The sequence below is a fragment of the Mirounga angustirostris genome, unplaced genomic scaffold, assembly GCF_029215605.1.
Source record: "Mirounga angustirostris isolate CCGP_5_RB_7025 unplaced genomic scaffold, mMirAng1.0.hap1 SCAF_8, whole genome shotgun sequence".
Lineage (NCBI taxonomy): Eukaryota > Metazoa > Chordata > Mammalia > Carnivora > Phocidae > Mirounga > Mirounga angustirostris.
In genome coordinates this window covers 126895400-126922809 of record NW_026991716.1, presented here as the reverse complement: position 1 = coordinate 126922809, position 27410 = coordinate 126895400, and positions in this window count along the sequence as shown.

Genomic DNA, 27410 nt, shown 5'->3' with positions numbered 1-27410 from the left:
TTTAAACTACCCAATAGATCCTTTATTTTTTAAATTTATTATTATTATTATTATTTTTTTTTTTTGATGTTTAAAACAGTATTTATTTATTTCTTTTCTTTTATTATGTTATGTTAATCACCATGCATTACATCATTAGTTTTTGATGTAGTGTTCCATGATTCATTGTTTGCGTATAACACCCAGTGCTCCATGCAGAACATGCCCTCCTTAATACCAATCACCGGGCTAATCCCTCTCCCCACCCCCCTCCCCTCTAGAACCCTCAGCTTGTTTCTCAGAGTCCATCATCTCTCATGGTTTGTCTCCCCCTCTGATTTCCCCCCCTTCATTTTTCCCTTCCTACTATCTTCTTCTTTTTTTTTTTTTTTAACATATTATGCATTATTTGTTTCAGAGGTACGGGTCTGTGATTCAACAGTCTTACACAATTCACAGCGCTCACCATAGCACATACCCTCCCCAATGTCTATCACCCAGCCACCCCATCCCTCCCACCCCCCCATCACTCCAGCAAGTTTGTTTCCTGAGATTAAGAATTCTTTTCTCTTTTCTTTAAGCTTGACATCAATATGAGGGAGTTCAAGTTCCCTCTGCTGTTTGCAGTGATTGATTTTTAAAGCAGAGGAAACACCCTTTCACTTCATGAAGATCTGAATCTACTAAGGCTTATGGGAGCACAGAGCATTTATATCAAAGTTTATTTCAGAGAGACCTGAGAAAAATTTTAAAAACCTACCCATATAGCTATGCAAATGTACCTGAATACTCACAGATGACCAAGGATGGCAGATACACAACACCAACCCCTCCCTTCCTGCATCTAAACCTGATAAGGCTCATTGTTCAGGTTCTCTTAATAATCATGCTATACTCACATCCAGCCTTTCAATAAAGGAGGCCAAGACTAAATGATCTTATAATGCAAGTAAGCCAGTAAACAAACACCTATTTGACACCTGTGCATGGAACAACACACCACCTAGGCAGTCCTCACAGTTCTTGACTTTTCTTGTCATATACACCAGAACCATCGACCATCTTGGGTTTTGCCATATTGTTTAGTTCTTTCCATTATAACACTAATTAAAAAAAACCTTAAAGTTGTAATTGTACTTGTTGCAAATACTGAATAGAAGTAGAAAGCAGGATATCTTGATCTGTCTCCTACTCGGCTTCCTGGTTTTGAATTAATTACAGGCTGCCTTCCTTCATTCCATGTGCACTTCCTTTAGCCTCCTTGTCCTTCTGCACTACCGTGGAGGCACTCACTGTAAAAGCAATGCCTTTTTATTGAGCATCTACTGTATTTTACTCATTTTACATCATTACCTTTAATCCCTCCAAGAATGTTAACAGGCATTTACGATAATTTTGCTTCAGAAATAAAGAAATGGAGGTTGAACTAGAAGGTTGTGGAGCCTCTATGTGGACCTGAATCTTGCCTCAGACACTCATGTTCCCTTCAGTGTTCTCTTACTCACAGTAACTGTGAAAGTTGCAATTCATATAAAAAAGAAGAATCTTTATGCAGATAAAAGTGTGCAGGGTCTGGGGAGGATATCTATAAAACTACCAGAAACAATTTCATTTTAATATTTTTCATAGAGATTCACACTTAGTTTTTGTAAGTTTTACTTGCTCAGGTTTTATTGTGTGCATGGTCTCTTTCTATGTAGCATGACATGAAAATCATGAGTTAATATTCAAAACCCAGTAACTCTTACATCAATAAATGTTAGATATCAAGTCCAGATAATAGAGATTCCTATGTGTTTGGAAAGGAGAAACAAAGAGGCTAAGTTTATGTGAAGAGGATTCAAGAAAGTTCCCCAAAAGCAGTAGGGGGATCTCTATTAGCTTTATAAACAGGAATAAAAATTTGAACAGTTTATAAATTGTGAATCCAGCCTGTACCTTTTTCAGGAAACACACGGCTTCTCTTTTCAGTGGGTGATTAGCAGTGTGTGCATTGGACAGTACCATCCCTTCTGTTTCATTTCTTTCTACTAGGAAATTTACTATTATTTATATTTGGAGGTCTTTCCTATAATGATATTTGAAGCTGGGAACAAGATATGAATCTGAGGTAGAGAGAGAGAAGAGGAAGATAAAATTAACATTGGGAGCAAGTGAAGAAGGAAGGTACTTGGGACTTTCAGAAAGGTGAAAGCAATACAATGGCTTCCTATCCTCAGAATCAGAGAAGGAGAACATTTTAATGAGGAGTGATTACTAGAGTCAGATATTATGTAAAGTTCAAAGATCAGAACTGGGAAAAGGGTCATTGGTTTGGACGCTTAGGAGGGCAATAATCTCTCTTAATAATGCTATTTTGATACTGATAGATACAAAAGCTGAATTCAAACAATTAAAAAGGGAGAAGTAAAAGGGATGCACGCATGGGGGCTATGGTTATATTTATTCTATTATTCTCTATATATTTATTCTATAAATATTTATTCTATTATTTCATTGTCCTGATATTGTTTCTTTCCTGAACCAACTTAAGGTCTGATCTAAAATTGACTTAGGTACATATGTGGTGATTGATACTGAAATGATTGAACTATAGAAATTCTTCTTAAGCTAAAGCTAGTTTTTCCCCTTCAAAACTGAAAAGATTACATTATTGGGACTTTTTTGAGCAGAGAATTTATTATACAAGGCACAATATCACTGGGTATCCTGACTAAGTAACCTTGTTTAGGAGGAGATAGATGGTTGGTTCGGGTACAAGAGGTGAGCTGGGAGCAAATGAAACAGCAAATTACAGATAAGATTCATTGCCTACTTTGTGTTTTTCTTTTCTTTTATGCCCCCTCCCCCATCTATAAAACACAATGAACTTATTAGGATTAGGTGTTCACAGTTCCCCTTTATGGACTGTTAAACAGACCAGACCTAGAAGTTCTGTTGACTGATATTCCAGAATGAGGTAAGTTGCATTTCTACAGGTGGCAACACTGATCACACCACCTGGAAATGCCAAAGGAAAAGCTGCTTTAAAGAAGGGGGGGCAGACAGACCTCTAGAGCATCTACTCTGTTTCCATCTCATTAGAACTAGGAAGCTATATCAGATGGAGAATGACAATGACTAAAACTGAGCCTTTCTGATGGCTAGGGAAAATTATCCAGATGACCAGGGCATACCGACTCTAAATCAGGAGACCTGAGTTCAAGCCACGGTGTCACTTATGTGATTATGAACAAATTACTTAACCTCTTGGTGTATTTCTTCCTTGCACAGAAGTGTAAGGCCATCGTGACATCTGGACTAGCATCCAACAGAATTGTAGAAAAGGTCAAATATAAAACTTAAGCAACTACACATATGAAAAGTGTTTGTATGTTTTGATCTCCCCAATGCGTGGACTTATATTTGGCATTACTAATATTTTCTGAACAGATCTACCAACCTAGAAAATGTTAGTGATCAAGAACTCTTTAAAGAATATGGTTTCATTTAATATATCAAAAACCAAAAAATAAAACCAAAAACACAACCATCCCACAAACAAACAAACAAACTGAACTAGCAGAGAAGTCATTTTTCAAGTGGTAATTTGTACAAGTAGTGAGTGGAAAACTATAGATAAAACTGTATACTTGGACTTCCAGATTTTTACACATTCATACAGCATGACCAAAGCAGGTACTTAATAATAATTATTTCAGTGAGAAAATAAAAACAAGAGCAATCTTTTTCATACCCAGTCAGGACCATCTTTCTCTGAAATGAACCCACCTTCTAATACTTTGTTCAGAGTGCTAGTACCTTAGCATCTCTCTTCTATGAGGACTGCTATGCATCTGTTGCAGTAATAGCCATATTGCGCCCTTATTCTTCCCCCTTGAATGGACCCACTGTGAAAAGATTCAGAAATGCCCTGGCATTTGCTGTCTGGATTGCTAGGGTATAAGCTTTGAGACTGGGCAGCTGCCAGTGGCCATGTTTCCTGCCATAAATTTCTAGAGACCTAGAGAGGTGGTTTGGAGAGAAGAGAGGAGGGGAGTGGAATGCAATGGGGGTTAGGGGAGGCAATGGGAGTTGGGGGCAGTGGCAGGGGAGAGAAAGCTACTATACAGAGTGGAAAAGAAACCAGTGTGAAGCCCAGGTCCTTTTAAGCTGAGTTTCAGGCCAAACTATTTCCAGAAATTTATTCACAAGGCTAATTTTTCTCTTTTGGATTCTGTGATAGACATGCTGGTTAACATATGGGGCTTTAGGGTCAGCTGAACTTAGTGGCTCTGTGACCTCAGCAAAGTTATTTAAACCCTTCCTTAATCTGTATCAGGGGATAAGTGGTTCTTTCCTTGCAAGGTCTTTCTAAAGCTTAAATAGGGTACTGTGTATAAAATGCTTACTCCAGGCCTTGTACGTCTTAGACACTTTGTAAATGGTAACTATTCGAGATGCAAAGATTTGTGGATTTAGAATGTTGCTCGAGTAGAAAGAATTCTTTCTTAGGAGCCATCTGGCCCATTGATTCTAAGACCCTTTGGAGTAAATGCACTAGGAGGGAGCAGGCAACCTGGGGATAAAGGGGCTTTGTGGGGGGGCCTCTGCACCTCGACTTCTTCAAACAGAGTGCCTCGGTTTTTGTAACTGTCATATTTTGGCTTCCTCCTTTAAAAAAGTAATATTATAGTTCAGCAAAAAGAAAAGAGAATTGAAAAAATTCTAGTGCAACTTCCAAATGTTATAAATGAGAAAAATAGACACCATGAGAGAAGTGATTTGCTTTCATTGTCTATGTCATGAGATGATTTTGATCAGTACACAGATTCCCCATTAATCTCAGCAAGCCCGAGGGGTGTTCGTATCATCACTGTGTCACCTTCCCAGGTAACTCCCCAGGTTCAAGGCTCCAGTCTGAGTGCCAGAGTCTGACTGAAGTTACAGATGGGTTCTTCAGCCAGATTAATCATCTGACACTACAAAGACAATGTGTAGACAGTTTAAAAAATGACAAGGACTAAACCCACCCTGTAGAATAAAAACTATACTGTTCTCCCAAGTTAATTTAGGCATAATTAAAAACAAGGAACGCTGAAGAATTTAAAACAGGCTTTGAAATTACCTTCTGATGCTTACCGGAAATGGGCAAAATCCTTAGTCATGTGCGAGGAAAGGAATTGTCTCTGTTATGGTCCAGTCTGGATGTCTCTTCATCATTCATGTTTTGCTGATAGAGTTAGCATCCCACCCAGACTGGATGACGTTTCCCCTTTCCTTCTATCAAGCTTTTAGTCATAATTACAGTGAAATTTTGGTCTCTGCATCTGCAATTGCTCAAAGATTATACTGTAAATCAACTGATTTCTAAGAAAGCTTCACTTCTGAAAAATGCCTGTGGCCAGTGAGGAAATAATCATGATAAAGATGACAGTAATAGACAATGTTTATCGAGCACTGCAGTGTTTCAGCTCGGTGACAGACTGACAGGACGAGAGCCACTCCCAACCCATGTACATACTTCAAAGTTACATTAAGTTCCTGATTTAATTAGCCAAACCTGCAAACCTAATCAGAAGAGAGGTAGTCACATAGGATAGGAGCATAGGCCACGCATCTCAACATAGCTTCCTGGCTTCCCCCAAAATGTAATAGGAGCCTGCAGCTGCCTGAGGCAATGTGCCCACAAAGAGGACAAACCGTCATTCTTGCCATGCCACTGCCTTTTCAAATTCGGGGTTTGGCGTCATTTTCTAGAAGGATTTATATAACAACCTTTTTGCTTCTGGAACCCAACTCAGTGCCTGCAAGATGAGTCTTTCACAGGGAGCCAACAGTGTCAGGGCCTGGATGCCCCAGAATAGAATCTCTGTTTCAGAGTCTCCAGGGTTCTGGGAAAGCCTGTGTTCTAGTGAGCATGCCCCCGGCGCCCCCATTCTGTGGTGCACTCTCCGGCAGCGTGTCATTGAATCCCCACGAAAATATATTACAGATTCACCATCACTCTCCATAGCCTGAGGCTCATCTAAGTTTTAAAATTCAGAACTTTCAGATTTTAGACAGGCTGTATGGGCCACATGATTTACACCTAATTGGTGTCTCCCCCTCCCCCCACCGTGAGATCTGAGGCAGTAGCCAGTAAGTACTCATGTTATACTGGGAATATAGAAAGACTAAGAATTGCCTTACTTCAGTTCAGTCAGAATTTGCTTGTGCGGAATGTATGAATGACCATTTGGTTCTAGAATATTTTGGGTTTGTCATGCAGACCAGGGTTTGTTGACTTATACTATCACCTTCATCCTGCAGTGAGGAAATTGAAGTTTAGAGAGTTTAAACTACTTCCCCAAGGTTACAACTGGTAAGTGGCAGGGGGAAAATCCAAACTTAAGTCTGCCTAAACTCCAAGTTTACTTCTTTAATAACAATACCATAACCTACCTTGGCTCTCTTTCACTTTGAGGGAGGTTTCCATTTTCTGAGTCTTTCTATTAGGGTCTGGACTATGGAGAGGGCAGTGAGGCACTCACCTCGGGTACAGGATATAATGGAAGGTACCAACCAACTCAGTTATCAAGGTGAAAAATTTAAAATTCAGTATATTAACACTTAAAGTTGTGATGAACACAAAAAGTCCCGATGAACCAAATATAAAACACTTACATCAAGATGTGATCAGTGTTACTGGTTTTTCATTTTGTCTCAAGACTCCAATATGGCTCCAACAGCCCTGCTCTCTGATTGCCTTCTGAGTGTCGCTCTGTCCCTGTTCTCAAGTCAGTAAGAGGGAGTATGATAGCCCATTCCCTTTGGCAAGACAGGTGACTCCACAGTGGGACCCAGGAGAAGCAGCGCTCCAGTATACAAAATCCATGGACATCACTGTGCTCCCTGATTACCAGGATGAAAAATCCCTTCTGGCTACAGAGACCCAGGCATGACTGTTAAACTATTTCTACCCAGCCTCAATTACACAAAGAGAAGGGCTGTTATTCTTCATAGATATTTCAACAGAGTTGAGATCGGAATGGAAATGTTTCAGTTGGTCTACTTTCACGTTCACCATTGTTATCAGTCAAGGCTCAGTAGAAAATAGAATCCACTCCAGTGAAGAGAATTTAATGAAGGAATGAATTGCTGGGTCAGGGAACAGACAGGGTATTAGACACTGAGAGATAAGCAACAGCAGGAAGCTGATACCACCCTCTGGTCTAAAGGGAAATGGGCAAAAAACTGGTGTTCCCAGAATCAGAGAGAGCTTGAGCAGGGAAGAGGGGCTGCCAGGTAGGAGCTGTGGTGGGGAAGGGGCCCTGTCCAAAGCAGGGAGGAAGAGGGCAACCTAACCTCTCATTCCCCTGACTAGTAGGGCAGAGTTGGCAGGGAGCCTGCTAGTGCAGGGGAATCAGTCTCCTGGGGCAGAGAAAGGCATCAAAGGGAGAAGAGCGTATCTGGGACAGGGAGAAACTGGAAAAAAAAAAAAAAACCCACAATGAGTTTTGTTCATTGATTTTCACAAGCTCAGATTCCCATCAAGGTGCTCCTGTCTTTTAGTGACAGAGCCAAGGAGCTATTTGATGAAAGTAGGAGGAATGCAGAGATGATCACCACTTAATGTTATCTCTACCACCTAAATAAAAGAAATTCCTTTATGCAAAATTGTTATTGATTACACAATATTCTTCTCATTGTGCAAAAGAGCGACTGATTCATTCTCCTGTTTCCTTTATCATAAGAACAATTAAATTGCCTAGAAAAAAGAAATGCTTATGCTCATGTGAGTCCCTGCAATATGACTTGGATTTCTTTATTCTCCCATCCCAAACAATAAGAAAAGGAATAAAAAAGAAAGCATGAAGATTTTAAACACTAAATAATCCTTCTGAATCAGCATTCAAAGACAACAGAAGGACTCAATGGGGATTTAAGTGAAGTAGCTATTTTTGTACATATTTTAAGAGCTTGGTTAAGGAGTGATGGTCATTTATTTGGTATGACTCATGGCCACTGACGTAGACACATTCTGTAAGGAGATGAGAAATCTAACCTGGGGTAACTATAGATTCGTCTTCCATACACATAACTACACTGGGATATTATTTACTCTGGTATTCTAATGAGTAAGGAGGATGAGGAGAATGAGAGCAACATAGCTACTCACCCTGGGGATGAGCAAGGAGACATCCTACTATGACGGTACAACTCTTGGTTCCGGTCTCTTTTCAAGCCTTCACGTTTTATGCCATGGTTTACAACCAGATTACTTTGTTTGTCTCTTCTAATGCCATGTTCTTTCAGCTGCTACTGGGCTCAGTTCCCCATGGGTCACCTGGACCATAACAGTGGCCCGCTTTTTAAATGCCCTTTATCGTAGAACTGGATAAGGTACTTGAGGTTAATGTAAGTCATCCCATAGAAAATGCTCTTAAAATTTTTCCTGTAATTATATCAGATAAAGAACATACACATTTCAAAAAGTAGTTTTCAGGCTACCTACCTCATTGGTAGGATTTAGTTTCCTGCTGATAGCACTATTTCCTCCTTTGTGTGGATATGTAACCATATTTTAAATATTCAGTTTCTTTTTCTGCTTCAGCTTTTCGCTTTCCACTTAAACAGAATTAAACCTTTGCTTTTTTTTTTTTTTTTTTTTTTTTTTTACCTTTTTCTTTCAGAGACTCACAAAAGAGGAGATACCGAGGTAAATTTTCAGGATAAATTGGTTTTGGGGAAGTGCTTATTCATTAAATTATGTATAGCCAGTGTTTATTATTTTTTTCTGTATATAACATTGGGTTATGTGCTGAGAATTTAAAAATACATAAGGCTCAGGCCCTCATTTTCAGAAACATCAAGTCTCATGAGGGAAACAAACATGTAAAGATAATTTCACCTAATTTGTTAAGGATAATAACCAAAGTATAAATACATTTTCCCAGATGTAGGCATTTTGAGCCAACATTCATGAGCAATTAATAAAATAAATTCAAATACTTGTATTTCAAACAGCATGGTAGTTGTGATTAATTAATTAATATAACATGCATAAAACAGCATAATGCTTGTCACATAAGCAAACATCCAGTAAATGGGTATTTATTTATTTATTTATTATTTATTATTTATTGACTACAAAAATTATTTGCAACATATATTTCTCCCTTCTAAAATTTTCTGTTAAGCAATCACAAGGATCATCAGCGCTAAGCTCAACAGAGCCGATACAATCATAAACTCCATGTATACAAGTAGACAATTACAAAATCATGAATTTTGATTTGTAGTATAACTGACCAACACCCATTTTGAGGATGAAAAGACTGAGGTTTCAGTGGTTTAAGTGACTCGCCCAAGTCACTGACCTGTTTGGAGAAGCCATGCCTGCTAGTCCTGTACCGTGCCTTGTACTTCAGAGTATGGGCGCTTCTCCCTGCTCACATCACCCTCTCCCTATCGTTCCCGTCTGCATTAGAAATGTCCCTCCTCTCATGAACATTTCTGATTCATGCTCCTTTGACCGTGAAGCTGAGCTGTGCTAGCATTGATGAAGTGTGAATGAGATGCTGTTATTAATACAAACAGAGGCATCCTCTGGGTATTACGCATTTATCAGATCAAGCATCAAAACATGAAACTACAAAAACAACTAATGAAAACAAAATGAATATTGTTAGCTGAATTAGTGCTGTCATCTTCCCCAAGTGTGTCTTCAAATGAAATGGTCCAACGGCAAAAATAGAACAAGCTGGAAACACTTCGTTCCACGGTGTAGAGGATTTGAAACACAGACTCATTTTCCAATGTGTTAAATTGCTCAAGTGTCAGTGGTGAATAGCTATTAGCAAGCGAGGACCCCAGAAAAATCCAGTATGGCCCCTCCCCAGCATCTCTCATAACGTTACAGCAACATCAATAAAATGAACCTGGATCTTGGAGCCTGACCCAGAGATACCCTCTCCGCCGCCTGCTCACCTACCTGCTTTAGGAGTTTTAAAGACACTGCTACTGTCCCCTTCCCCTGCCAAAATATTTGACTGCCTTTGCAGTTGTGCTTCAGAGGGAGCAGGAATACCAAATCCAGAAAGCATATTGCTGTGCATATTTATTTGTTGAAACGAAGTAATGCTCCTGAGAGTAGTGAAATTAGGATCTGTACCTGTTAAACTCATTTTCTCTCCTTTTCAGTTCAGGGCCTTCCTTTTAGTGGTTTATCCCTTTGTGGTCCATGCTTATGTGGAGGAACTCTCTAGTTTCTGGGCGCTGGAAGCTTGGCGCTAGGTCAAGGCTTACTGAGTCCCCTCCAGAGTTGCCTGGGTTTGAGGATAGTGGCAGTTTGGGTACCGGTGGTTCAAGGTAGTTTTGTCATAAAAAAGTGGGTGGGAGGGATTGTTGATGATTCCTTTAATTTTTCTATTGTCCAACATGTCTCATTGTGAACGGGATTCTGCGAGAGGAAATCAGGGTGAGAATAAGTAGTTTGACTCCACTTTTAGAAAGATCGGTGTACTTTGTTACTGAAATTGCTAAGGTAGCTTCTCCTATAAATGCTGTCCAAAATCCAATGTAGATAATTCCGGCCAATGAGATCAGCCCAGATGCCAGAAAATGCACACTGAGCATGACCTGCTCACCAGCTGAGACCTTCTGACTGTCACTCAAGTCACAATGATACTTGCTTGAGATTGACAATTGCACAGCATAGATTTTATAAAGGGTCTTTGAGTGACTGATCTAAAGACATTATGATGTTAGTTGTTTTAACTCCTTCAAATCCCAAAACTTGTGTAATATTTTATTCGCTTTGCACTGAGAATGTGGAGATAGAAAAGATATTGTGTTTGGCATCCCAAGGGTCACAGTCCAGTAGGAAAGACACAGACAGGTAGTACTTAATAATATGAGAGATGCTCTAACGTTGGCCAGGATGTGTGGGGGAGGGATGGCATTCCTCAGAGAAGATAGGACAGTGATTGACACCTGAACTGCTCCTTGAAGAACAAGTAAGAATTCTCTGAACAAGGGGAAAAGTATTAGAAACAGAGGGATTATTGCACGCAAGGGGTGCTATGGACACTGTGATAAAAATGGGCTGCTTTTTGAAAAGTTTAAGGTTCGTCATTCGGCTTCTATTTTACCTGGCAGAAAATAAATTAGTAGCACATGAAACATAAGAAAAAGAAAACAAGACATATGTTCCTTCAGTCTTTCGGGCCTAAATATATGTCTGCATAAAAGCTTTACATCCAGGCCACCCTTGAACTATGTTTGAGACATTATAAGACCATTGAAATATTGCAGGATCTCACTGACCATCACCGTTCCGTCAGGACTGGAGGTTAAAACTTATAAAGAGATTTTTACATTCCGATAAAAGGATCAATGCTTATGCCATTTTGCAACCATACCACCTTTCCAAATATGATTCCAGTACTGTAATTTCTTAGACAACTTGGTGTGGATTACGTTGGGTATGAAATTTCATGCTGAAATTCTCTGATGTGCTCCTCAATTTGACATTCGAAATGCCTCTGGAGAATTTTCTAGTCAGTAAGCTTGCGTAATTTTGTGTTACAGAAATTAAAAGAACAACTATTCCCATAGATGATGTTTTTAATATGTAGAGAAAGAGATCTCTCCTGGGTCAGTAGAGTGCAGGAAATATAAATTCTGGGAAATTTCTTTGGTCAGATATAGATGCCTAGTCTTAGAAAGTTTGATCAGGAAACTACCTGTAAATTCAAAGACAAAAGGTGTAAGTCTGCACAAATAAGGGTCATATTGAGAAAGTTCCACATTCAGAAACCCTTAAAATGAAGTCTAGAAATGGGCTTTTCAACTACTCACAAAACTTGCCATTAGATATCCTAGTCACTAATAAGGAAGCCTAGGAACTGCTTGGTTAACAGCACAGGGATATCACAGCGTTGGTGAACACATCCATAAATAGCATGCATGTATGGATATTGGCTGTGATATATCATTAACTGATCAAGATACTTTTCATTCCATTTTTAAAAGCTATTTGCTAAAATTATTGAAAGAACCAAGTGTTCTATAAAGCAATTTAGGACTAATCAAACATTTTCTGTTTTTTGTTTTTGTGTTTGTTTTTTTTACTATATGTTAGGTGTTGCATCAGCATTCAACAATACAAAAGACAAAAGAGGAAAGTCTTTGTTCTGGGAGGGGGCAATGAGTGCACCATCGCTATGGCCAGAAACTATGTAATTTTCTTCACAACCAAACTTACTCCTGTCATCATAAATGGGCCATGCAAAAATTTTGGGGGGGAAAAATCCCCACAGAATCAAAACACTTTTGTCTGTGGTTCCAGTCTATTCTTCTCTCCTCTCCTTCCTCACAATCTGGGTTATTTAGACTCCAACAAGGATGAGAGTAGTAGGACATTGGTCAAAGGACTGTTGGAGGCTAGAGATGGGGATAGATCATATGGAACCTTGTAGGCAGGTTGGGACTTGGGCCATTACTTTGAATGACATGGTAAACCATTAGAGAGTTTGAGGCAGAGAAGAGGCATGGTATGATTTAACTTTTAAAAGGATCAGTCTGGCTACTGTATGGTGAGACTAAACCACAAGCCATAAGGATTAAAGAAAGGACCCCAGAAAGCCCCCAAAAGTCCAGGTGAGCTAATAGAAGGTTGAACTAGACTGGCAGCAGTAGGTGTGGTGAAAAGTCCTCAGATTCTGGAAATATCTTAAAGGTAGGGAGAGTAGGATTTGCTGACAGGTTGAATGTGGGTTGTAAGAAAGAAAGAATTCGAAGATGAAATCACTGACTTGGGGCAAAGAACTTGGAAGGATAGAGTTGCTATAAACAGAGAAGGAGAAGATGTGAGACAAAGCAGGTTTGATTTGAAGGTCAACCATTTACTTTGGTCATGTTAGGTTTCAGATGTTTGAAATGGATGGAGGTGGAGTTGAGAAGTGGACAATTGCACATAGGTCTGTGTTCCAAGAGAGATGGCTGGGCCAGACATACAAATCTGCAAGTCAACAACACAGAGCAGGTATTTAAAGCCACAGGACTAAAAGAGATCACCAAAAAATTAAGTATTGGAGCATTCCAGTGTTTAAGTCATGGAGAGGAGATCCCAACAAACCAAATTCATACACACAGTTGAAGTCAATGTTCATCAATATGTGAACTGACATCAAGTCAAAGGAACCAAAGGCAGTAGAAAAGAAGTACAATGAACTGAATTGTAAGTGAAATAATTTTTGGTTACATGGCTAGATGATCTAACCCAGAGAATCCATTTAACATCTGATATCTATTCAACAAATGATGACCTTGCAAAAAGCATGTTGCTTTCAAAAATGCTTAAAAACAGGCATTGTGAGTCATAAATAGAAAATTCTTAGGTTCAATCAATGTTTATTACTTCTATAAGAAGTCATTAGGCTGACTTACAACTGTTATTGAAAATTAGAGATTATCGTACAAAGAAAAATGAGGAAAATATGTACTTAACCGTGTCCCTGGTTTTGTCTTTATAACTTGCATAATCACAAAATTTTACTGAGGACTCTTGCCTAATAATAAACCCATACGCATATAATTTGTGGGTATGGATTAATCCTGGAATCTTTTTGTTTCATTCATAACTTTTTTATCCTGTATCCAAGAAGTTGTCATCTTAGAAGAAATTCTTGACCTATTCCTTCAGAAGAAGCAAAGCCCTTTTATTAATTCCATAAGGTTCTAAGTTGACCTGTATCTCATACTGATAAAAAAGGGGGCATAGCTAGGAATGAGAAAGCCAGTTGAATCTAAACCATTAATAACTTATAACATATTTTATGCTCATAAAGAGTGTATTTTGACAGGTCAGTTATGTTATTACTCCAGAAGGCAGGTGACACATTGTCTTGGTAATATGAAAGTTTTTTAGGAGTAATTGGCCTGAGAGTTTTGGTGTAAATTACATTTAGTGGCCTAAAACTAATTCTGAAAAAAACAAAAGCCAAAAAAAACAAAACAAAACAAAACAAAAAATGTGGCAGTGTATCCTCTGCCAGGAGACTTGGAATAAATCTTAGAAGGCAGCTGCTGTTCTTGAGAAGTGACTAAGCAGGAATTTTGGGATTCTGGTTGTCTTTTCTGAGAGTAGCTGGGGATCTCTTGGGTCTCATCACACATCTTTCAGGCCTGCAAAAACCAAAATTCTGTAGTCATTTGTGAAAACCAATCACCAAATACTACGCCCTTTCAATATTTATTCATTTAATTTGGTTGAGTAAAAAAATTCATGGGCAGGAATCTTAGGCACGATGTCACCATTGCATCTTTCCATCAGAAGAAGATTTGTTTGAGAATGTGGTGCAGACACTGCAGTTGCCCTAAAATGGAGTGGTCCAAAGATCCTTACCAGGCTTCATTCTATGCTCAGTGGTGGCAAGCAGTCCATCCAGCTGACTTTCTCATAGAACTGTGTCTACAAAGTGCCACAAGAGTCTATCAGGATCTATCTTAGTTTTGGTAAAAGAAATAAGACCTGATTCTGGGGCATCTATTCTTCACTCATTCTGAGAGGCTGGATTCAACGACAAAATACTGTCATTTAACACTTGTGTTGATTTAGGGGGAATGTAAGTCTACAAAGTTTATAGAAATAATAATGATACACCCCCGCAGCCAAATAAAACCCAACCCAGATTTTCTCGAAGTTGATTCCTTTCCTATTTTACTGCTATTCAACCCAAAACCTGTGATAAGAGATTGGGATTATCTAATACAAGGTTTTAATTTATTACCTAATTTATCAGCCACAAGACATATTTTAGATATTAAATATATCACTTTTGTTATGGCATTACCATTTTTCATTTTTCTCAATAATCACAGACACTCATGGATGGAAATAGGTGAAGAATTCATTTAATTTCCTACTGTTTCAAGGAAGGTTGGGTTTAATATTTTCCGGGGTAACTTCCAGGGGAATTCTCATAACCTAAGTGAGTGACCCAATTTCCCTTAAAAATAAAGACCTCTGATGTTAGGAAGAGTCTTCCTCATTGTTGGCGCCGCAGAGAAGCTCCGATTGCCTTCAGCTCAGCCCCATTCCACTTCTAAGGAGGTGGCTGAGATGGTACAGTGACAATCAAGGGCAAATACTAAGCCACATTTCCAAGAGAGCAATTTCTCCTTGACACATCATGGGATTTGTTTATTTTCACTTACAGAAAATTATATATTACCCAATCAATGTACTGATCTATTTTTAAAATGCATATGGAAATAAATATGTCACTATTTTTAAGATTTGTTTATTTGAGAGAGAGAGAGAGAGAGCGCGCGCGCGAGCAAGTGGGGGGAGGGGCAAAGGGCGAGGGAAAGAGAAGCTCAAGCAGACCCCCTGCTGAGCATGGAGCCTGATGTGGGGCTTGATCCCAGTACCCTGAGATCATGGCCTGAGCTGAAATTAAGAGTCAGATGCTCAATCAAGTGAGCCGCCCAGGCACCCCAATACATAACTATTAAAATATACTTGTCTTTGAGCCACCCAAAGTCATCTTGCATAATGGAAGGTGGATCTATAAAGTGTTAGTTTGGCCATCCTTCTGTGCACTGATCTTTGCAGGATAGTGCTGATTGTCAAGTTCTGCATTTTAGCCTCAAAGGGTTATATCTCAACCATAAATGTCTTGGCTCTAAAATGAGGATGTTGGGCCAGATAAATTCCGAAGTCCCTTCAATTGGTGAAATCCTCAGGTTTCTATTTAGTTCAGTGCTAACTGAAAACAAAGTTCAGCAAGCCTGGCACGCACCTCCTACCAGTCTGAATGCGATCACACGCCTTCTCCGTAGCCTCCCTCCCCTGGGCAAGGTGTCCCAGTTAGTGCCTTCTTTTTTGTCTCTTATATACAGTGTTTCAGCCTTTCCAGTGACACCTCTCTGGCTGGGCTTGGAAAGGAAGGTGGCGCTAGAGCTGAGAGTGTGACTAGCACCATGTCAATCACCCAGGCAGAGACGCACACAACACCCATGATGTGTGCTGGATGGCAGAGTTAGCAAGCAAAAATAGCTGGGAGGATGGAAAAACCCCAAGGGTGTGAAGTCTCTGGCTTTTTTTTTTTCCACTTTAGTTTTCCTTTTTATTATTATTTTTCTTTCCTTCCCATTTACTTATCTTCATGTTCCAAAATGTAGTGCGATTATTTAGAAAGACAGAACATAGTATTTCGAGTTTGCAAGCAGGCATCTTCTGAGTTAATTTAAAAATCTGAGAAGTGCATTTTATCCATCCAGAAGTTCTTATTAGCACAGTGAATTCCTCAGCAAGACCTCTGGAGCAGGTCTGATAAAAGGATGGGAGCTGTAAATAAGGGAGTTAGCTTGGACCAATGGAGTCAACCTCGTTTGTACTTTTGCACTTAGGCTAGGCTAAGGGGGAGCAGGATAAATGGGAACATCAAGTGCTTGTTTTATGTCATGAATTAGTTGGCGAAGACATTGTCTTGTTAGGACGCCTCAAATGTTTCCATCATCCTGTTTTCCTACAGATCACGTACAAAAGGATGAGCTGTAGAACTCAGACGTTTTCATCATAAGAGAGAAAATGTGGGTATTACCCTAGTAATGAACCCGGTGCAGAGCAGGCCAAGTGTTAACACGTCCTGGAGGACTGTATTTTCCCATGGACCAGGTACATTGTGTGCTTCTCTCCACAGGCTGGGGACAATAGATCAAGCATCTCCAACCAGAGAGATGCTTAATCATTAGATCTAAGCAGGTAAGTGCATTATCCTCAGACACATGGCCCACAGAGAGTTTGAGTTCAGGGTGCCTACCCGAATTCACTTCTGCCTTTTGTGTCAACCTTTGCCCATTCTTCTCCTTGGCTACCATAATTTGCTGCCTCTATGGTTTTTCAGCAACTGTAAATCACTGTGGTTTTTCAACATTTAGTTAATGATAGATTCTCCCGTAAAGGGGAAATATTCACCTTTAAATCCTGCCCAGCTGGCTACTGTCTGTATCAAATGTATATGAATCAAATTTGTGATTTCTCAGGATGTCTGTGTGGCTCAGTCAGGTAAGCATCTGCCTTCAGCTCCGGTCATGATCCCAGGGTCCTGGGATAGAGTTCCGCATCAGGCTCCCTGCTCAGCCGGAAGCCTGCTTATCCCTCTGCCTGCCACTCCCCCTGTTTGTGCTCTCTCTCTCTCTCTGACAAATAAATAAATGAAATCTTTTTTTTAAAGATTTTATTTATTTATCTGAGAGAGAGTGTGAGCCAGAGAGAGACCAAGAGCAGGGGGACGGGCAGAGGGAGAAGCAGACTCTCCGCTGAGCAGGGAGCCCAACACAGGGCTGGATCCCAGGACCCTGGGATCATGATCTGAGCTGAAGGCAGACTCTTAATGACTGAGCCACACAGGCGCCCCTAAATAAATAAAATCCTAAAAAAATCTCTTGATCCAAAATGATATCCACCTCCACACTGCTTTACCACAAAGGAATTTAAAAAGGAGGGAATCATTTTCCACTTCATTTTTTAGACAACTTATTTATTTATTTTTTAAAACAAAGTTTTTAAGGAAGAAACCTACTATAATTCAGTCACTGACCTAGGCATGGGGGATAGAGTGGCAGACAAAAATGAGCATCTCTTACTTATGGGCCTTCCACGTCAGTGGGGACTTAATTCCAATAGCTTACAGCGTTGAGTATTGCAATTATGTTAGTCTTAATTGGAACACAGTAACTTATGAGAATATTAAAGGGCACTGATTATTCAGAATGCAATTGCCTGCCGTGCAGAATGCCATTATTTGTAATCTCCTGGTGTATGTATGAGTGAGTATGTCTGAGTATTTACAGAGAGTTGAACTGTGTGGCATAAATTGTCAACTATGAATTCCAGTAAGGAGTTTCTACTGTCATTAAAGGCTAGTAAATTCCAGCTGTAAATTCATCTCAGGAGCACGGATGACACAATACCTATGTGCATTTTATGAGAGCCTTTAAGCATTAAACAAGTACTGGAATTAGGTGGGAAAAACAATAATCCGTAAATAATGAGGCAGGTAGATTTCAGCCAGCAAGGATGCCAACATAGAAGTTTTGTCTGTTTAGCTTTGAACATATTGTAGGAAATTTAGAACCCACGGTTTGCCTAGTTTTCCTTGGTAACCTCATGTCATAACTAGAGAAGTCACTTGTATATTTTACTATCCCAGGGGAAAGCCATTTATCAGATGGTAAAGTTATAATCAGACTCCATGTGAATTTCTTCACATTTTAGGGAAAAGGAAATAACCACCAGCTTAATAAAAAAAATGCTTTGACTTTTTTTTTTGTCGCAAGTGAACTCTGAGACTATAAACATCCACTGAAGTTGACAATTCAGCAAATCTGCCCATGTAGATTTGTGTTAAAAGCATCTTCCTTGAACTTAAACAGCAACTGAAATCACATTTATTCATGAATTTTAGCACTAAGTACTGATTTCCTGCATAAACTTGGCTTGTATGTAGTAAAGATGTGCAAAGCACAACATTAGTGCGCAAGGGGACTCCTGGCTTTTGTATGCATTTGGAATAGTCATTTGCAGGTGAAACATTTAAACATCAGATCTTTCAGTGAAGTGGCCAATTTTGAGTATGCTTTCTTTTCTCATGTCCTCCGTTGAGGATATGAACCCTGTTTTAACTGAGCAGAGGCAGGAGTATGCAATCTAAGGCGCTATAACCATTTACATGTGGAATAGGACCAAATAATTTGTCTGACATGAGTTATATTAGTATTATTATTATATTAAATGAGTTATAGACAGAATGTGCAATTGTGATTACTACTCTTCTAAAATCTGTGCTTCTCGACAAATGATTATCAGAGTGAGTGAGTGCAAGAGCTCTCTACCTGTGATCCTAAATTGCAAAGAAAACCGGTTGATCGGATTCAGTGATATTACAGGAGAAAGAGCTGGTGGCTATGCTAATCATCCCGGCAGTGCCCTTTGAAGATTCGGATGAGAATGGCAGCAACATCAAATAAATGGCTAGCAAAATTAAAATTGATGACCACATTACATATTATACTGGAGCTCATACATTACACTCAATGAAAGGAACCATGCAGTACAAATAGGAAAGCCACTGTTCCTGCTGGTTCCTAATTATATCACTTTTTTCCATCTGTTCCCATTCCAGCACCTTAACTCATTCTAGGAGAGAAAGAAACAGGTTTCTTTAGGACTGAGGAGCCAACTTCAGGGCTTTTTAAGATATAAAATGTAATACAAATATGAAATAGCAATTTTTACCACTATTTATTGAAGGATTACAAGTTCCCTGGAAATATGAGATGTTGTGATGGTTAGTGCAGTGTCAGGAGAAAATATGGTTCCTGCTCCTAGCTGTTACCGTGGGATTTTTGGCTTTGATATGCCAGACACAGTGGGAAGCACCAATCGGTTTGCAGCGCCCAGGAAATGGATGCTTTACTGAAGGGTAGAAGCAGAAGCTCAAATGATCATTGTCTGTGGAAGGGACCACATCGTTTCCGAGTTCAAAGCAAATAAACAGATGAATAGACAAGGCACTTACAAGTTGTGATCAACGGGGTCACACGATGGAGAGTACTTGCTGGGGAAGGAAGGCCAACTTTAGCTTGAGGGTCAAAGAGACGTAAGCCTTGTGTAGGCCTAGCATTAAGGAAAATGAGAAACTCAGTACAGAATCATTGGTTGAAGCTACAGCAAGATGTCTGCTCCGAAGACTGGCCTGTGGAAGGTCGTGTGCTGTTCAGTACAATTTTCTGTAGGGCGAGGATTCATGTTCTTAATCTCGCTTGCACCTTTGTGCCACAAACATACATACTTATTTTAACACATTTTTATGTTTTTTTTCTATTTTGATCCCTCATTTCTCTCTTAATTTGGTGTGTTTTAGCTATCAAACCTGGCCTCTTGAGCCTTCTCAACGTCACTTTATCCTCAAGCCCATACAAGTTGTGCATGTTATTGTAGAATAATACTGCGTTTTCTGATGGAACGCCTCTTCTAGCCCTTCTGACAACCTCATCTTTCAAGGTTCAGCTCAAGCGGTCTCTCCTCTGTACCAGTCTTCTCTGATTGGTTCAGATAGGAGATGGTCCCCTTCCTTTTGGCCTACCATGGCTCTCTGTAAACACTTCTTTTGTAGTACCTACCACAATGTGTTGAAGTTCTGTTTACATTCCTGTTTCTCTACACAGACTATAAGCTCTTTGAGAATAAGATACTTCTCACCAGCACCTGGTTCACTGCATAATATGTAGTAGGTTCTTAATAAATATTAACTATTTACTGACAAAAATTTCAGCATTCACTGAATAGAAGAATGAATGGCTATAAAAGGATCGATCATATGACAACTCTAAGACCGCACTGATTAACCTAACTAGCTGAACTCCTTTACAATTGGGATTATTCATAAGAAATTGATGTCACATTTTTCAAGTATGAAATATGCTTAGAAAGTTGAGGAATCAAAGCAGCAAATCAATACTTGAAAAGAGGCAGAGAACTAAACCTTCTTGATGCTTAAATGCATATAAACCTGGGTCAGAAGAAAAATCGTAAAATTAAAGAATAGAAGTGTCCTTAGAAAACGTTTAGCCAGATTTCCAGAGAAAACATAAATGAACTTTTCCATAGCCTCCCACAGGGTTGTTGGCAAAGGACCAAAATCCAAGCGTCCAAACTTCCAATCCTGTGCCATTTTCTCTGCTCTCACTGTTGTGACAACTCCTATTTCCAATGCTTATGCATTCACCATAGAATGCGGATAATGTGTTTCTCTTCTCTTTTGCTCTCATGAATAATTTTCAGCAGCTTTCCCTTGCCCTGCTGGGTTTACCCTTGAAAGGATATCTGGTCATGAAGCAGAGAATCACCCAGTACCTTTCCAATACCTCTTCAGTCACTCGGTCAACAAGTTATTTATTGAGCTGTTGCTGATGTGCCCAACACAGGACTAATATGATGGGGTTGGCTGCTTTTAAGCTCAATGCATCAATTAAATAGCACTCTGCATGATTTTGACTTGGCATACCTCGAAGGACAATATTTTTCAAGGCCACTGTGAACTCAGTAATGGGAAGCTTACCCGGTAATTAATTTTACGTGGAATCATGCATTTTGGCCTGATCCCCAGTGTAGGCTTTAAGGCTGTCTACACAAAACATCCAGGACCAAATTCTGTCCTCAGATGTTCAAAGACCATGTCCATCTGGTCTTTACATTTTATAACTGAAACTGAATACCCGGAAAGCAATTGAATGAGAAAGACATTCTTCTCAATGTGAAGTTTTGAATACTTCATTGCACTGAGGATTGAGGGCCAGGAGTGTAGTGGGAGTGAAAATGACCACCAGGAGTTTGTGACAATTTCTGCTGATGTTTTGGCATCAAAATACCTTACCCTTTGTGACTCGGTCTGCATTTGAAATATAAAAAGATGGATGAAACCTTTTGGACAAGGGACTTCCCTGTAATTCAGTCCATTAAGTCATACTGCTTAGGCAGTGGGCCCGATGAGTTTCTACCAAGGGGGGCTAGTTGGCTGGGCAGGAGCGGCAATATAGGGGCATAACCATATCCTGAACCTGAACATACTTATATTTTTAAAAACTGTATTTGCCTAAAATTCAAATTTACCTGGGCATCCTATATTTTTATTTGCTAAATCTGGCATTTCTAAATCAGGACCTTCCATCTGTTGGTTACTTTCAGGCCAAGAAGGAGTTTTGGGTGTTATTGCAGGACTATGGATTCCAACCTGCATAGCTTTGTGAATTTGTCACAACTCACTTGACAGTAGAAGTTTAGCAAGGTCAGGCTCTTGGATAATGCTTGGTTGGGAAATTGCCTGGGAACAAGCTTTAGGGGTAGCATTGCATACTGATTAAGAAAATGAGTTTGGAGTCAGGTGGCATGAATTTGAATCTGGACTCTGCTGCCACTAGTTTTGTGACTTTGGGCAAGTTACTTAACCTTCCTGTACCTTAGTTTTTTAATCTGTGAAATGGGCATGATAGTATCTAACTTAAAGTTGTTGTAAAGATTAAAGAGATCTGATATACATAAAGTGCTCAGCACATCAAAAATGTAACTAATATGTAAATATTAGTTATTACTATTTATAAGACCTGCAAAATTTCTGGGTATTTAAGATTTTTATTTATTTGAGAGAGAAAGAGAGCACAAGTGGGGGGCAGAGGCAGAGGAAGAGGGAGAAGCAGACTCCCTGTTGAGCAGGGAGCCCCATGAGGGGTTGGATCCCAGGACCCTGGGATCATGACCTGAGCTGAAGGCAGACACTTAACCGACTGAGCCACCTAGGTATCCCTATTTTGATTTATTTTAAAAATTAACCTTAGGCTGCTTACATGTAACATTAACTCAAGTCACCTATTTTTAGTTAATTCAGTACATAAAAGGGATACTTAACTTGATTATGTGTTCTTGAGCATTTATCTTTTTAATTAAGCAAGGCCCTACATATTTTAATTGCATGACCTTTTACATAGACCCATTGAAGTCTATGTCACTCAAGTTTGGTCAACTTCTATTGTAATATTATACCAGTAGAATGTTCCATGACAAAGATCCAGGGTAAGGTAGGAATTTTAAAAATTATTTTAAACATAAATAAAGCAATCATAGGAGGTAAGTGACTCCATGAAATCCAGGTAAAATTTACATTCAGCAACCTGTCTTCAAAGGAGCAGTTATCTCCTGCTTGAAGAAATTGCCAAGAATATGTGTGATGACTCTGATTATCAATGTGGGGTCAGAAGAAAGAAAATGTGAGACAATGAGTTCCCAAACTTTTCATAAGGACAGTGGACTAAAAATTTGCTGAGTAAGAAAACTCTAGGCATTTTAGATAATGTCACAAGTCTAATTCAATATGATCATGTCATTAAATTGAAAAGTATAAGTATAATTTAGAATTCTATCTTTAGTCTATGTAGGGAGACTCATTCTACTTAATTGTTTAGTTTTTAATAAGCCAGACATAGTGACTTTTTTCACCTTCAAGTGAAACATAAATGAAAATGAAACTAATTTCATTTACATATAAATGAAATAATGTCCAGTTACACAGTGATTGCCAATTGAAATTGGGAAAAAATAAGACATTACAAAGGCTTTGGAGAAGAAAATTTTGAAGAGGATCTACTTGGAATGTACAGTCAGTTTGATGCCTGCATGGCTAAGGCAGATTTTTTTGGCCTTTGGTACCCTTGTGATTCTTTGGGTGAGTAAGAACTTCAGTTCTTACACACGTATTTTCAGTAATGGCGTTTGCTAAGGACCCCACAGCATTGTGGGGGTGGCATGTTCAAGTTCTGAGACTCCCCAGGGAAAACTTCAGTGATGATTTTTCCAAGATGGGACTAGGTTTCTCAGTGCTACTGTAAGAGCTTCCAGGGAAATAAACAAAGAAACTGGGGTAGTCTGTCAACACTTGCAGAAAATCCTTGGGCGCGTAGGTGGCTCAGTCGTTAAGCGTCTGCCTTCAGCTCAGGTCATGATCCCTGGGTCCTGGGATCGAGCAGGAAGCCTGTTCTTCCTCTCCCCCCCCCCCCCCCCAACGCCGCTTGTGTTCCCTCTCTTGCTGTGTCTCTCTCTGTAAAATAAATAAATAAAATCTTTAAAAAAAAAAAAAAGAAAATCCTTCAAATACCAAGTCCCATGCTAATCACCAGAGAGACACAGTTGCTGGAATTGAGAAACTAACTACTTAAAAGGTGGTAATGTTGAGATCAATGCACATGAAAACACAAACATCACATAGAAGGGCTCACTGAGTGTTTGCCTGTTTTCATGGCTGGTCTTTTATCTTAGCAGCCCTTTGTTTTCCACTGGAATTACTTGCACTGCTTTAACTAAGAGGTACCTGATTTGCTTCAACCCAGTTCTTGAAAAGAAAACAATGACAAAAAGCCTAACATACATAGGTAAAATTTCTTTGGACATTTGAGTAAAAAATTTGACCTATTTTTAGGTGCCAAGAGAGCAAAGGATGAATACTTAGTGAATTCCATGTTTGTTTGTTTATTTGTTTTTGTGAGTTGTGTTATTTGGAATGGACTGCAAAGTTTTAAGCAAGCTATTATTGCTTATACCTGGATAACGGTAGCAACCTAACTATTCAGACTTATCAAGGTTCATAGAAAATAAAGATGGTTCTTTATCTGCTGATACTCTCTGGGAAATTTAGATGAGTTCATCATTTAATTTTTTTTCCAAGGCTCATGGAAATTATATAGACATTTGCTTGTGATCCTGTACTTAAGCTTGTGCTTTCATAAGCATGTACAAAGAAGATGACCAAAGCAAATGTTGCAGACCAGACAGCTAGGGACAAGAGCAATGTGGAACATGTAGCAGATTCAGAAGGAGCAAAAAGTTGCATACATGTTTTTAGTGAAAAGCTCCAGGAGATAGCCATCTGAACCCAATGCATCTCTCATAGTTAAAATAAGAATGTTAGGGAACATCTATTTGTTCTATCCTCCAGGACAATGCTATATAGGATCAGATTAGTCAATAAATCTTTTAATAATCATAAAGTATCTGAAATACTTTTCTTTTGCAATAAAATATATCGAATTTTTGTACAATTTTAACCAGCAAAAAGAAGATTAAGTGCATTTTATTTACCTTGATTTATAAATTTACATTGCTAATAAAATTTGGATTTGAAACAATCTTCCTTTTAAGTTCTAAACAGCTTTTCTTTTTTCCTACAACCCTCTTCGTTTACGAGGTCAAGTTTGAAACAGAAGACCTGAATTGACAGGTCTTTTTAGTGTGGTCCTGGAAGGTGTGGCATTAGGGTTATGTATTTTAAGGGACTGTGGAGTAAAAGATAATTAGGAAGTATTGCTTAGCAAATGGAAATAGAGGGGAGTGGAACTAAATATAGTAGATTTAGTCTAAAGGGAAATTATGCCAACTCCAATCAAAGATTCCATAGGAATCTTTGATTTGTATGTTTGATGTTTATAATAAAGTTATCCTGGATCAGGAAAAAGAGTGAAAAAATGCAAGAATTGGCACTCTCATATACTAAAACCTAAAGCTTTAATAATGAATACTGTGATATTGGTCTAAGAATAGACAAAACAATGAAATGGAATGGAAATCTTAGACTCTGATATTTATAAAATGTTACTATATGATAAATACGAGCTTCTAAACAATGAGAAAATAGCAGATCATTAGTTCATGGTACTGGGATAATTTACATTTGAAAAAATAAGAAGGTTCTAAAACCTCATGTCATATATCAAAATAAAATCCAAATGGGAAAATTATATGAAAAGAGTGAAAATGCAAGCAAATGTGAAGAACAATGGCTGGATATTTTGGTGAGGAAGTTCTCTGAAAAATAAACCCCTTTCTTGCCCCCCAAAATGAAGAAAAGTACAAATGATATCTCCCCAAACTTCCATAAAACAATACTTATCAAACACAAAATTAACAAATGACAAACCAGTAAATGTTAATGACACATAACAAAGGATTAGTAGCCTTAATACATAAAGAGATTTTGTAAATGTATGTAAAATGAACATAATTTTCCACAAAGCAGAAACACACCATCTCCCCCTTAACCTCCAACATTCTTTTCCCTCAATCTAGCCCACTGTCTGGCACACTGCAGACAATAAAAATTTGTTGAGTGAAAAAATGAATTACTGAAAAGATAAATATCCCAATGGAAAAAATGGGTAAAGAATTTGAAAAGACCATTGCAAAAGAAGTATAATGATTCATAAATATATGATAAGAATCTCCAACCTTACTAGTAATCAAAGAAATGCAAAATAAAATGCTGTAATATTGTCTCTTAAGTTAGCCAAAGTTGATACAGTTAATAGTGTTTGAAAAGAATAATGAACCAGATTGTGTAATTAAAAATTGTTATAAACTAGAGATTTAGTTATATGTATCAAAAACTTTAAAACATATTTGTCTTTTCATTAAGAAATGTATCCACAATATTCAAGAAGATTCAAAATAAAGCTATATATTACTTTATTATTTTTTTAAAGATTTTTTATTTGACACAGAGAGAGAGTATAAGCAGGGGGAGTGGCAGGCAGAGGCAGATGGAGAGGGAGAAACAGGCTCCCTGCTCAGCAGGGAGCCCAATGTGGGGCTCGATCCCAGGACCCCGGGATCATGACCCGACCTGAAGGCAGACGCTTAACCATCTGAGCCACCCAGGTGCCCCTATATTGCTTTATTACTATTTAATTAAAATTGGATTTGGTCTGTATGTTTGTAATGTAGGATTATTTATATTAATTGCAATGAAGGTATAAGGTGAAATAAGAAGCAGCCATTAAAATTGTGTTTCAATTTTAATGAGGAAATGACTAGAACAGATAATGTGAAAAGAGCAAGTTAAAAATACTCTCATTCTTGCGTGCTTTTTTCCTTGGTGTTTATCATATCATAAAATTAAATTTATAAGTTAATTCAGTTCTGTGCATCTGAGATCCAAAGGGGTTGGGAAGCAATATGTGCACTCTTGTTCTAACTCCTTTTTAAAAATGTGTATTATATATTTCATAGAGAAAGATTGCTGGGAATTCATTTAAACAGTAGTAGTGGTTACCTCTATGTGGTGGAATCAATGATGATTTTTATCTTTTTAGTACTATGATGTATTTTAAAAATCATCTTGTAATAAAGTTCCATCACCTTTACGGAAGAAAAAAGTGTATTTTAAATAGAAAGTTGAACTCTTCGAGGTTGCCTGAGTGCTGAGTGGACGGTCACAAAGTCTTCCAGGGAGATGAAGGAAACCTCAGAGACAGAGGTCCATTTCCCCAGAGATATGGGAGATAGGGTGGAGCCAGCCTTCCTAGGTATTCTGCAGGGAGAAAGCCTGGCTGTTGTGGAGCAGGGCAGGAAAGACAGCCAGCAGGGTGGAGGTGTGCTGTTCGGAAGCAGTCTGGGCTCCAGATTCCCTACACCTCTTGCAAGGGCCTGGGGAATAGGACAGCTGCAGAATAAGGGAAGCTTGGGAGCCATGGGAATACAGCTCTTCTCAAGCAACCTGGCCCAGGCGGAGGAACCAAATACCATGGAGTGGATTGAATAGTGCCCATCCACCCAAAAATGCGTGTCTACCTGGAACATCAGAATGGAAATAGAGTTTTTGCAGATGTAATTAGTTAAGCATCTTGATGATACAATCAAGGCTGGTGTCTTTATAAGAGAAAAGAGAGGGAAATTTGGTCACAGAGGTACACAGGGAAGAAGGCCATATGAAGATGGAGCAGAGACTGGAATTATCCAGCCACCAGACAAGGAGAACCTGGAACCACCAGAAGCTGGAAGAGGCAAGGAAGGACTCTCCTCTAGAGCTTTCCAAGGAAGGACTGTTCTGCTGACACATTGATTTTGAAATTCTGGA